The sequence below is a fragment of the Delphinus delphis genome, chromosome 9, assembly GCF_949987515.2.
Source record: "Delphinus delphis chromosome 9, mDelDel1.2, whole genome shotgun sequence".
NCBI lineage: Eukaryota > Metazoa > Chordata > Mammalia > Artiodactyla > Delphinidae > Delphinus > Delphinus delphis.
Genome location: NC_082691.1, coordinates 64,881,152 through 64,895,164, shown reverse-complemented (window position 1 = coordinate 64,895,164; position 14,013 = coordinate 64,881,152). Strand labels below are relative to the sequence as shown.

Genomic DNA, 14,013 nt, shown 5'->3' with positions numbered 1-14,013 from the left:
TGGAGAAAGTGGTTTCTCCTTCTCAACTATCTTCCAGATTTCATGTCTGTACCCCTCAGTGGCAGAATGTGACCTGGAAGTAAATGGGAAAAACAATTCTGGGAAATGCAGCCTTCTCCCCTGTGACGCAAAGCAAAACCTGGAGAGAGGCAGTGATGACATGGAATTAACAACAGACAATCTGACAAAATGAACTCAAGGTAAGTCAAGACAAGCTTATTAGGGGGAAGACCTAGAGGGGGGAAAAAAGAAGATGTGAGAAAAAATGTGAATGGGAAAAAGAAAGAAAGCTCAAGAAAAAATTTCTCTTGAAAGCAGAGTATGTAGCCAGCAGGAAGGTGCCCCCACGAGGCTCACAGAGTGACTTTCCTGTGGTGGTTTGAAATCTATGGTTTAGTCCTCAGCACGGCAGATTCAGAAATTAGGTTTTCAATCTGTAGCCACCTCCCCCAAACCTCCCAGCTGCCTGAACAATCTATACGAGAGACTTAAGTAGTCATCAGAAGGTGTTTTCATGATCATATAATCAGAGAAAGAATTGGTGGCTGGTCTTGGAGACCCCTCCAAACTGTCCTAGACCAGTATGTGTTTAATATCTGCACCCGCACGAGACTTCTGTTCCTCAGGGCTTGGCACACTGTCTGTTTTGCTCACCACTCAATCCCTGGCACTTAGCATAAGCCTGGCGCATGATAGACGCTCCATGAACTTTGATTAATTGAATGGATACATAATCATCGTGAGGCCTGATGACGTATCCTTGATTCAAAGGACAGAACACTACACTAGTGACCTGATTTAGTACTTCTCTCTCTTGGTCGGTAGTAGATACTTAGTTCCATGGTTTCTCTCCTTTTATTAAAAAATTTCATATTGTCAGTCTTTTTGAATCTATAGATATATATGGATATATATGATATATGATATATAGACATATAGGTATAATATATATCCATATATATATGATATAATGTATCTGCATGTATTAGAAACTGTATCTCTGTATATTATATATATTTCTCTATATATTATATATACAGTTATAGATATATATTATATAATGTATATATCTAATGTATATACATGTATTATTACATATTATATTATCATATTACTATTTGGAGGATTGCATATGACTGAATAATCTGTAACAAAGTAACTATTTCAGTGGATCTAGAAGACTCTGCCTTTTCCCATCATGGATCGGTTTAATAAATTTAACTGTTAAATGGAAACCTTCTTTCCCTTTCTTTTACGTCCGGGGCTTGGAGCTTTGTGAATGTTCATCAGGATTTCCTACATGCAGATGCCAAGAAGCTCTACTAAAGGCATACCCTGCACTTGTGCTCTTCCAGCACTACCTGGCCAGGGGTCTTCCAGAGGGCTCCATGTTCCCTTCTATAGCCTGTTTTCTCTGTACTGACTCTCTAGGTGGATTAGACCAAGCTCCTCAATGTCCCATTGATTGATTGATTGATTGATTGATGATTGATGGAGGAAGATCAAAACTTCAACACTGGATTGTTAAGCTAGGGCTGACTAATAATTTGCTGAGCAACAGGTGTGGTAAAGATTGTTCTTCCTCGCTTCCCTGGCTTTGCTTATGCTGTGCCCTTCATATGCAATACTGTGAGCTCCTCCTGCCACCCACTGTTTAATTGAGTTTAATTCTCTCTACTTTTTTGGGAGTGGTTCATGGTGTTTCAAGGAGCCTTCCTAAACAACTCTGTCCTACTTTGTTCTCTTTTATTCTAATCTACTCTGTACAGTTGCCTATACTAGTCATTTTAGTGCTAATTATATTCCATTATACTTTTCCTAAATTCCTTCAACTTTGTGTGTGATAATAAATTCTTGAGATAGAGGAACATGTCACATATTGGGGAGTGTGTGTGTGTGTGTGTGTGTGTGTGTGTTTGTGTGTGTGTGTGTGTATTCCCCCATAGTGCTTAGCAGAATGTTAGGACCTGTAAATATTTTATATTCATTTTTCATTTATTCATTTGTTCATTCATTTTCTCAACAAATATTTATTGAATGACTACTATGTGTCCAGGTCCTTTTCTAAGTTGTTATAGAACAAAAATCCCTGCCCTATATTTTAGGGAGTGTAGGCAAACAATAAACAATAAACTCAATGCATAAGTAAATTATAGCATAGTAGAATGTAACAATTGCTATGCAAAAAAAAGGAAAAATAGAACAGTGTGAAGGAAGTCTCAGGAATTCTGGGACCTAGGGCTGGTGGGTTGTATTAATTAGAAACCCACAAGCAACTGATATTTGAGCAAAGATTTGAGGAACACGAGAGAGTGAGCCATGCAGACATCTGGGGAAAGAGCTCTCTAAGCTGAAGATACAGCATGTGCAAAGGTTCTGAGGTAAGATTGTACCTGGCATGTTGGGAGAACAGCAAGGAGTCCTTTGGGCTGGAGCAGAGTGAATGAGGGAGATAGCAGTAGAAGAAATCAGAGAGGTAATGGAAAAGCCAGATCATGTAACCTTAAAAGGTCTTTGTAAAGCTTTTTGGATTTTACTCATGGTAAACTGGGGAGTCATAGGAGGGATGTGAGCAGTGGCATCACCTGATCTGATTTTTATTTCAAAAGGACGTTTCAGATTGCCAAGTTGAGAGTATTCCAGGGACCTAAAGAGAAGAAAACCTTCTCTTTAAAGGGTCAGATAGTAAACATTTTAGGCTTTGTGGGCCATATGATCTCTGTCAAATCTGTTCATTTCTGTGCCATTGTAGCACATAAATAGCCATGGACAATATGTAGACAAATGGGCCTATTTGTGTTGTAATAAAACTTTATTTACAAAAACAGGCAGTTGACAGAGTTTGACTTATGGGCTATAGTTTGCCACCCTTGGCATAGACTATAAAGAGGCAACTATAGAAACAGGAAGACCTATCAGGAGGCTATTGAAGTAATCCATGCAGGAGATGCTGAAAGCTCAGAACTGAGTGGAAGCAATAGAGATGGCAAGAAGTGGTTGAATTTTTTTTAAGGCAGATGATTTTCTGATGAATTGCATGTGTGGTGTGAGAGAAAGAGAGGAGTCTAGGATGACTTCTTGTTTGTTCTATGCAACGATAAAGATGTGCTGGCAGCAATTGAGGTGTGGAAAGCTGTGCATGAAGAAGGGCATTTTTAGACGTGTCAAGTAAGCGGTTGGCAACAAAAGTCAGAGCATCGTGAATTGGATTAGCCTAAAAAGTATGCTACAAGGACACGTTTTAAACTCAAGTGTTGATTGCTCGAATTTTGAGACAGTGACCCGATTGTACAAAAAGCTGGGGAATTCAGAAGCATGCAATGATATTACCATGGAGGAAGAAGTTGGTCATAGATCATGTCCAGCCTTTGTTTGTATAACAGTGATCACACTGTTACTGCCCAAGAAACAGTAAGCCAAAGAAAACTGAGTTAAAAGTCACTGAGAGTTGTAAAACTTCCATTAATTATTAAAATTAGAAACAGGCAACAATTCTTAATGTTAAAATTTTTGGCAGAGGTCATCTAGAATGGAGCCAATAATTGCTGAGCCAAGGACAGAGTTGCACAGGACAGAGTTGTGGTGCCTGTCTGTATACTAAGTTGCTCTACTCGGAGGATCCTCAAGGTGTGACCACAAGGACCCCTTGAACAGGTGCTGGTGGCTCTCAAACCCATTTAGGGGAAAAGGACCACCTGCAACTCCAGGTTGCTCATTCTTGCGTCCTCACGCTGCAGAGGGGCTATGGGGCAGGGCAGAAGGCACTTGAAAACTTTTGCCAGGCCACTTACCCTCTCTGAGCCTTGTTGTCCTCATCTGGAAAACGGGAATATTTATCTCACAAGCCTGTATAAAGTTGAAAGTGATGATATTTGTAAACATCCTGAAGGGTTGTGCTCACCAATCACCCTTCTATCTGAATATCAGGAGACAAACACAATTGCAGTTCATATGATCTGTGTAAGTTCCCGAGTTGAATCGAATAAGCTAACTTTATAACTTCATAAATTTTACTTTTCTCAGGCAGAGTTTTAATGTTTTTAATCTTCAAAGATATTTGGAAGGCTCCCAGCTCTTGGGTAGAGATATATTCTGTCCTGCTCTGGATTCCAGGCATTAACTGCCCAGCTGCCCCAGTCCTGAAGCCCTGAGAAAAATCTCCCCCCGACCCCTCCCCTGAATAGAAGCTCCTGAGGATTAAGCACTCTGTCTTTCCCCCCCTACCATTTGTAATGAGGTTATCTCTCCAACATCTACTTCTTCTTTTAGTAAGAACCCAACTTTTAGTTCAAATATCTCATCCCAGCCAGTGTGCTCTGGGGAAAGCTGAATCCCTAGGAGTGGGGCATTTGACTTCAATGTGAGCTCATCAGTAATTGCATATCTTGTTCACACTGATTAGTTCATATATGAGCATATAGCTCAAGTTAGGTTGGTGAGGGTCATGTACGTGTTTGCTAAGCACTGCCGGGAAGGGTGGCTTCCTACATTTCTAAGAAAATTTCTAAAAATCACAGTCTTTCTCTGTGCATGTGGACAAGAGTTCCCCAGGAGTCATTAGTAAGCATCCGTTATGGGTTCACTTGTGTCCCCCTACCCCCACCCCCGACAAAATGTATTTGTTGAAGTCCTAATTCCCAGTACTTCAGAACATGAAAGTATTTGGAGATAGGGCCTTTACAAAGGTAATTAAGGTAAAATGAGGTCATATGGGTTGGACTTAATCCACCTGACTAATGTCCTTATAAGAAGAGGAGACTAGGACACAGACATTCACACACTCAAAGAAAGACCATGTGAAGTGTCAAAATTGATAAACAGCAACCTCAATTAAAATAGTCAGGAAGCCAGAAGGGGGAGCTCTCCTGTCCTATGAAGACAGCAGAGCCCAACAGGAAGAAGAAAGACTTTCTCTTCTCTCCTGGCAAGAGCTCAGCTAATGAGAAAACGTCAGCACAACTCAGCCAATGAAAAGCCATTATCGTTTGAACTCTCAAGTCCTCCGGTGGACCCTTTGTTTCCTATAGCCCTCCCAGCTTCCCTTTCCCCTCTTTAAAAGAGTTCTCCTCTCCTTCCTGTGAGAGGACTTGCACATGGCTTGCCATACTTGCACACCCTGAATGGCAGTTCTTTACTGATCCTGAATAAACCCTATTTTTTTTCTGGAGAAATAATTGGCAGTCTATTTGTTATAGGTCAACAGAAGACAAAAGAAGAAGATGGCCACCACTTCAAGGAGAGAGGCCTCAGAAGAAACCAAACTTGGCAACATCGTCATCCTGGACCTCTAGCCTCCAGATCTGTGAGAAAAAAATTTCTGTTGTTTAAGCCACCCAGTCTGTGGTAATTGTTATGGCAACCCTAGCAAATGAATACAGCATCCTACAACCAGGGTGAGGAACAAGGCTGAGAGTGATGCCTCCTACCACGTCAGAGACAGGGTCCTTGGTGGCATTCCTAAATCGCTAAGCAAATCAAGCCCAGAGCTTATTCTGTCACTGAACTTTGCATGACAAAAGCAAAATTGTCCCCCTTTTTGCTTTATTGTTTCAACTGTAACTAATAACCAAGTACGCCACTGTGTCCTTAGTAACCTAGAACCAAGCCTCATCGTAGTAAGTGCTTAATAGTATTTGTTAAATGACTAGAGGAAGGAATGAAAGAATAAGCCACAAAAGGAATTGTAGTGTGTTGATCTGGGAAGCCCAGTGAGGTAGCAAGCAGCAGAGGAGTGAGTCAATCTTATTATTATTACTATTATTACTACATTCCATTGGACACGTTCTATGTGGACCAGGAGACAGATATTACCATTTTTAGGCAACAGAGCTAATTCATAAAGGTGACCTGTACTCATTATAACAAAAGTTGTTTAATTGGCAGACATCTGAAAATGTAAAAATTCCCCTCAATTTCTACAACTGGAAATTTCTAATTAGAAGCACAGGACTACTAGAGCCAGATCATTTCTGGTCTCTTAATATCATCCAGATAACTCCTTCATTTTCGAGATGAGAAAACGAACACTTAGTGAGGTTAAGTGCCCTTTCCAGGTCACACAGTGTGATAATGGTGGAGCAAACGGAGGGAACAATAAAGAAACCCAATTTACGGAGGGAACAATAAAGAAACCCAATTTACGGAGGGAACAATAAAGAAACCCAATTTCTCTAAAGAAGAAAAAGTTTTCCTGGGATAAGAGTTCATTCCTTTTAGTTAAATTATTCCCATAGTGACAGGACAATACCTTCTTTTCCTGCTCAAGAGAAACTGATTTTCTTTACAAACATAGACCATCTCTTCTCAGAGTGGGAAACAATGATGGTATTGTATAGCCACTGTGTGAGTAATCTAAATGAAAAGCATGCACATTTATTCAGATGTTAGCCAATCAAGCAACTTTTAGTGGAATGAGTGAGTCATATGGTAGAGAAATTTTGTAATATTAAGTAGAAAAGAATACACAAATGTCAGAAAAAAAAATCCTTTAAAACCCTTTTAGTTCAGGAAACATACTTAAATCTTAAGCAGTGTGTTTTGTGTTCTTTTTACACTTAAGAAAAACTTTGACATTGTGGCATAAAAGGTGAAAGATGAGATAATAAGACATTAGGTAAGTTGTGAAAAGAGAAATACTGAGAAGTTGACAGAAATAAAAAGGTACTGGATAATATAAGGAATGAATGTTTTGAAACTGCTCAAAGGAAAGGCAACTTTTAAGATACTTTAGAAACATCAAAAGGTAGAGTTAACACTGCTAATCAAAATCAAATCAATAATTAGAAAAAGTTTTAATAGTTAGAAGAATAGGACCAAGATATATAAATGGTGAGAGAGAAGGACCATAGTTACTGACGTATGAATAGTTAGTGCTCCTGAACATAAGATAAGAATAAATGGAAGATAATCAATATTCAGACATAAATAAAATGAGCTAAGAAATCACTTTAATCTGCAGATCCAAAGAGCTTACTTGGCAAAAAACAGAACTGATATAGTGGATCAATAAATAGATATAACCAGGTAAAAGTATGAATCCTCAAAAAAAACAAAAATTAGGGGACTTCCCTGGAGGTCCAGTGGTTAAGACTCTGAGCTTCCATTGCAGGGGGTGCAGGTTTGTTCCCTGGTAAGGGAACTAAGATCCCATACCCAGCTCAGCGCAGCAAAAAAAGGAAAAGAAAATCTGGAAACAAAAGAAAAAATCTGGTAAGCTATAAAGGAAGAAATTCCAGGCTGACTTTAGACTCCTCTGTAACATGGGGTGCCAGAAGTCCGTGGAGCAACATCTATGGTGATCTGAGTTGTGAATTCAAGATTTCCTCATCTATACTGCCATTGTCTTGGAGGCAAGAGAAAGTCTTTTTCATTGATGCCGGGTGCTTGAGAATCCTATCCAGGCTGAATGAGGAAAAATATTAGCACTCAAAGTACTCCAGAAAATTGGAAGCTCTATCAAAATAAAGGAACCAAGAATGGGGAAGCCAACTATTGGTGAGCATTGAAACATTCAAATATAGAAATACTTGCTGATAATTATTGCAAGCATAGTCACAAAGCAGAAGACAAATGAGATAAATATATTTTTTAAATGAGATTTTATTAAAATGCTTAGTCCCGTGCTTGGAAAACAAATGCAATAAAAATTAAATAGACGCATTTAATATTAATATCACATAAATAAAATTTAAGCAAGCTAATAAATGAAACTAGAAGGATTGTGTGTGTGTGTGTGTGTGTGTGTGTGTGTGTGTGTGTGTGTGTGTTTGTAACATTAAGCACTCAGACCTATATTAAAGATATATTAGTCAGGAGCCTTTAGGAGCCAAATAACAAAATGTTAAAATTTATAAAATAAATATTGATAAAAAATACTGGGAGAAAATTAGACAAAGTGTGAAACTTTTTAACCACTTTTAGTCACTCATGACATATCAAATAGGCAAGAAGTACATATATGGAAATAGAGAAAATCTGAAGACTGTAATTAATAAGGGCAAATTCAGAAAGATAAGCACAAAGAATACATTGAGAGACTGAATATACATATGGACAATGACCAGACTGTATATAAAAATGGAACTCTGAACTGCAACCTGAAGTAACCAGCTCAGGAAGCCAGCCTCCTATCTGTAGCAACCAGTCCAGAAAGCCAAACGATAACTGCTCTAGTGATCTGCCCCAAATAGGAAGCACTTGATTAATAACTGACAGCTTCCCTTATTAATAACCGACTCTGCTTCCAACTTAGGACCAAACAGAGAAAGACAAATATGCAATGCTAACCAATCACATAGGATGCTGTGCTTCTGGTTAGTCTGCCTACTGCTTCCCATGCCAACAGTTTCCAATCAGGGCACACCTGCAGCCTTTCCTTTTTTTGTGTGTGATACAAAGCTTTCCCACTCCTCTGCCTACCTTTGAGTCCTGCCAACACAAATGATACTGACTGACTTCCTTGCTATAGTAAGCTCTAAAGTAAACAACCATTGCTTTTTTTCATTTAGGTGATTTTTTTTTTAATTTCCCCAATTTTAATTATTATGTCCTAATTTTAGTAAACGTTAGATATTTTTCAAAATAAATAATTACGTGTTACACCTCAAAAGTACTTTTAGTAAATTCCAAAGAGCAGGAATCCTTCTAAAAATATTCTCTGACTGCAAGGCAATAAAATTAAATGTGAATTACAAAATGTTAAAGAAAAATAAAGTTGCCTAGAAATTAAAGATAAGAATAACCAAAAACTACTAAATAGTTATTTAGTAGTGAAAGAGGAAATTAAAAATTCAACACTAAAATATTTGGAAAATAAAAACAATAAGAATTATCTCATAAAATTTATGCATTCAGAAAAAAATCCTTAGTCTTAAGCATTTTCATTATGAAAGGGAAGAATTACAAGTAATGTCATCAAGATGGCAACATAGATCATTCCTGACTTCAGTCCTCCTCACAAGAAGACCAACTAGCAAGTGTCCATAGACAAGACATGATTGTGAAAACTCTAGAACACAGGGGTGATGTGAAACAACCCCCTGGACCACAGAGACCAAGAAGAACCACGTTAGAAGGGTAATTTGAAGAACTACACTCTGACAGCATCATCCTTCCCCCAGGCAGGCACAAGGCCACACTGAGAGGGCCCTACTGGGCCTACAATTTCTCCAGTGGGGAAAAAATATCCCAAAGTGCGCATCCACTTCCCCCAGTGTTGCAGGACGCTTCCCAGGATGCCCTCTCTGGTCTCAGCTCACAAGAATCACTGGGAAAATCTGCAGGGCTTGACCACTGTGGATCAGAAACAAGCAGAGAAGAAGGGTGGAGCTTATAACAACCAGTGCTCAGATCTTGGCAGATGACATTTCTCTTCACACATGCACCAGAGCAAAGATCACAGATGGTGACCCCATTTGGCTAGGGAGCTTAGTTGGTATTTTTGCCTGATTTGGGTTGCAGGATATAAAATCAACATACAAAAGTCAGCTGCATTTTGATGCACTAAGAATTATCTGAAAAAGAAATAAAGGAAACAATCCCATTTTCAATAGCATCCAAAACAATAAAATACTTATTAATAAATTTAATGAAGGAGGTGAAAGATCTGCACACAGAAAATTGTAAGATACTGATTAAAGAAATTGAAGAAGACACAAATAAATGGAAAGATACCCCCTGTTCATGGATTGGAAAATTTAATGTTGTTAAAATGTCCATAATACCCAAAACAATCTATAGATTCAATGCAATCCCTGTCAAGATTTCAATGGCATTTTTCCACAGAAATAGAAAAAAATTCCTAAAATTCATATCAAACCACAAAAGACCTCAAATACCCAAAGAAATTCTGAGAAAGAAGAACAAAACTGGAGGCATTACACATTCTGATTTCAAAATATACTACAAAGCTATAATAATCAAAACAGTATGGTACTGGCATAAATATAGACACATAGACCATTGAAACAGAATTGAGAGACCAGAAATAAACCCATGAATATAAAGTCAACTAATAGTTGACTGTAGGGAGCCAAGAATACTCAATGGATAAAAGATAATTTCTTCAATAAGTGTGCTGGGAAAACTGGATATTCACATGCAAAAAAATGAAACTGGACCCCGTATCTTACACTGCTCACAAAGATTAATTTGAAGTGGATTAAAGGAAAATGTAAGATCTTGAAGCCATCAAACTCCTAGAAGAATACATAGGGAAAAACTCCTCAGTATTGTTCTTGGCGATGATTTTATGGATATGACACCCAAAGCATAGGTAACAAAAGCAAAATAACCAGGCAGGAATATGTCAAACTAAAATGCTTATACATAAAAAAAGAAATGATCAACAAAATGAAAAGGCAACATATGGAATGGGAGAAAATATTTGCAAACAATATATCTGATAAGGGGTTAATATCCAAAATATATAAGAAACTCATACAACTCAATAGCCAAAATAGAAATAATCCATTTAAATTATGGGCACAGAACATAAATAGACATTTTTCCAAAGAAAATATTCAAATGGCCAACAGGTACAAGAAAAGATACTCAACATCACTAATCACCAGGGAAACACAAATCAAAACCACAAAGAGTTATCACCACAAACGTTAGAATGGCTATTATCAGAAAGACAAGAGGTAAGTGTTGGTGAGGATGTGGAGAAAAGGGGACTTTTGTACATTTTTGGTGGGAATGTAAATTGGTGTAGCCACTATGGAAAACAGTATGGAGTTTCCTTAAGAAATTAAAAACTCCCATATGATCCAGCAATTTCACTCCTGTGTATATATATCCAAAGGAAATTAAATCTCTATCTTCAAAGTATCTGTACCTCCATGTTTATGACAGCATTATATACAATAACCAAAACATGGAAACAACCTAAGTTTTCATCAGTGGATTAATGGATAAAGAATACATGGTATAGGGCTTCTCTGGTGGCGCAGTGGTTAAGAATCTGTCTGCCAATTCAGGGAACACAGGTTCGAGCCCTGGTCCGGGAAGATCGCACATGCCGCGGAGCAACTAAACCTGAGCGCCACAGCTACTGAAGCCCGCGCGCCTAGAGACCACACTCCGCAACAAGAGAAGCCACCTCCGTGAGAATCCTGCGCACTGCAATAAACAGTAGCCCCCGCTCGCCGCAACTAGAGAAAGCCCACACGCAGCAACGAAGACCCAATGCAGGCAAAAATAAATAAATAAAATAAATAAATTTATAAAAAAAAGAATACATGGTACACATACACGATGGAATATTATTCAACCATAAAAAGAAAGAGATCCTCCCATTTGTGATAACATAAATGAATCTTGAAGGCATTATGAAATGTCAAAGACAAATGCTATATGTGGAATCTGAAAAAAAAAAAAAAGAACTCATAGAAACAGAGGACAAATTGGTGGTTACCAGAGGTGGGGATTGGGGGAAATGGGTGAAGATGGTCGAAGGGAACAAATTTCTGGTTATGAGAAGAATAAGTTCTGGGGATGTAATGTACAACATGGTGACCATCATTAACAATACTGTATTGTATATTTGAAAGTTGCTTAGAGAGTAGATTTTAAAAGTTCTTAACATACTCACCTCCCCCGCCAAACACAGATTGTAACTATGTGAGGTGATGGATGCTAACTGAATTTATTGCAATAGGTACATACAGCATATCATTACTTTGTACATATTAAGCTTTTACATAGTCTATGTCAACTTTATCTCAATAAAGCTGAAAAAATATTTAAAAAACGAATGAGCAGAATTAAAATAAATAAATGAACTGAGTATGCAACTCAAAACCCCAGGGAAAAAGTGAGTGAAATTAGCATTGGAAGTGGTAGTGAACTCCATGGATGGCCTTGAATACCTCAGTCTTCCTGGTCTCACCTCCCTGCCTGAACCTCTCAATTTTCTCTGCTGTCAGATAATTAACAGGAAGGCTTTGAGGGTGGCACATACCTTCGTTTATTAGTAAATTGCTCTCCAGAAAGTGCTTTGAGGCAAAGCTAATTACCACCAATGTGAGAAGATTTGGTCCCATCAGAAGAAGGATGTTATTTGAATATGTGCCAAAAAATATATATTTTCTGTCTTTCCTTGGTTGAACACTCAATGGGAGTTACTCTCATTAGCTCCCCTTCTTTATGGCATTTGAATAAAACAGACAAGTCAGTCTTGAAGATGATAAATGACTAATAAATTTTAATTGGCACTTTAGCTCATAAAATATAAACAGTCATTAAATTCATCCAATAGATTGTTAAAATGGAAGTGCTAAGAATGGCAGAATATGCCAAAATAGCAGCTTTAAGAACTTCTGGTTTCCTTCCGTTCTCAAGACTAAACCTACAGTCAAAATTCCTAATGGAAGATATAGAGAATTAGGTAAGATTTTTTGAAGGGAAAAGAAATATGGAGAAGAGGGAAGTGAATTAAAATATACAGATGCAAAATAAAAACAATTCTTCAAATGTCTTGTAAATGATGTGTTCTTTGTTTTCACAAATACGAGTGCTGCTATAATTACTGTGGGGGAAAGAAAGGCCAGATTAGGTGTGTCTTCTTCTCTGATACACTGGCTAGGGTGGAAGAAAATGCTCCTTTTTAAAATAAGCAAATTAGCCTTGAGTAGGTACAGATAGAACATTTATAGGCGAACAAAGAGAATCCGTGTCCTCATAACTATTGCAAGCCAGTAGGGCTTTTGTTTTCAGGGTCCTTTTTAAACAAGACTCAGTGTGGATCTGTGTTGGTAGTTTCTAGAGCATTTGTCCCATGACATTTTTCATCATCTTTTAATCTTGGGTGACCTAACAGGACATTGGCCAGTTTGAAGTGTCTTCTTTTGATGCAGTAAGTTCATGTCTATAAATTTTCTTAAATAAATAATAAAGAATGCTCACAAGATTTAATTGTGAGAATATTCATTGCAGAATTGCTAATAATAGCCAAAAACTGGGTGGGGGGGGAGGTTATGTGAATAGTCAACAATAGGAGTTTATCTACTTAATGGGGCAGTCATCCAATGGGTCACTGCAGTGTTTGGACAACATGTGAAGTGCTGGCCTTCCAAGACATGAGGTCTAAAGAAGAAAGCATGGCACTCTGGAGGAAGCACCTTCAAAGCAGTCAAACGGGTAGTCAAACAGAGATTCATTGTCTAAACTTCTCAGTTCTCAATGGAAACTGAAATATGGAAGACAAGCTATGCCAGAGACTGCTACTTATCTCTGTTCTCTCATTCTTCCTTAGGAAAAGCAGCTTGATTTTATTCTGGCCAATGGGTTAAAAATGAACAAACAAAAACATTTACCAGCTTTTCTTCAGTTAGAGATAACAAATGAGATGCAAGCAAAAATTAATGGGTGGGAGTTCTAGGAATGCCAGTTAAGAGGACACATAGCTGGCATGAGCCCCTCTTGTCCTTCCTCCTCTCGTCCTTTTTGTTAGACTAGAATCTGGGGATTATGGCAGGAGTTCTAGCAGCCACCTTGAACCAGGAGCCATCCATACCATGAGGTGACCTTGAGTATGAAAATCCTTTAATAGAGTAAAAATATATATACAGGAGCCTGAGACCCCAGTGATAAGAAAATAAAATATGAGCCCTGGACCGTCTACCTCCAGAATTCTTTACATAGGTGAAAATAAATCCTTGTAAACTTAAGCCACCATTATCTGGATTTTATAGATGTGCAGATGAATCTGACTCCAATTGATTCACCTACTAAATGGAAATCAAAATGTTCCTTAAAGAATCACTCAAGGATACCGGCCTGTAAGTAGGAAGCTGCTCTTAGGAGGTGAGTCATTATGGAAAATATTATTTAATGAAGGGCATTAATATTGCCTTACCCAGTAATAACTGTTAACTCTTACTTTTCTCTATCAGAAGAGCCAAGAATTAATGTCTCTGAATTTAATTTTCCAAATATGTGTGTCACTGATGATGTCAATTGAATCTGATGATTCAAGAATATGTTTATGTGAAAAAATTTGGTTATCCTATA

At 38.0% G+C, this 14,013-nt stretch overlaps 2 protein-coding genes across 2 annotated transcripts in view; one reads left to right on the top strand and one right to left on the bottom strand.

Annotated features, from left to right (window-relative positions):
• Positions 1 to 290, top strand: part of DPY19L1 (dpy-19 like C-mannosyltransferase 1) — a 242,178-nt gene extending 241,888 nt beyond the window's left edge. Inside the window, exon 27 of the transcript XR_009520648.1 lies at positions 38 to 290. The gene's annotated coding sequence lies outside the window, so the exon portion shown is untranslated. The remainder of the gene's footprint in view (positions 1 to 37) is intronic.
• NPSR1 (neuropeptide S receptor 1) overlaps positions 1 to 14,013 on the bottom strand; it is a 132,617-nt gene that overhangs the window by 93,398 nt on the left and 25,206 nt on the right. The gene's annotated exons all lie outside the window — the stretch shown is intronic.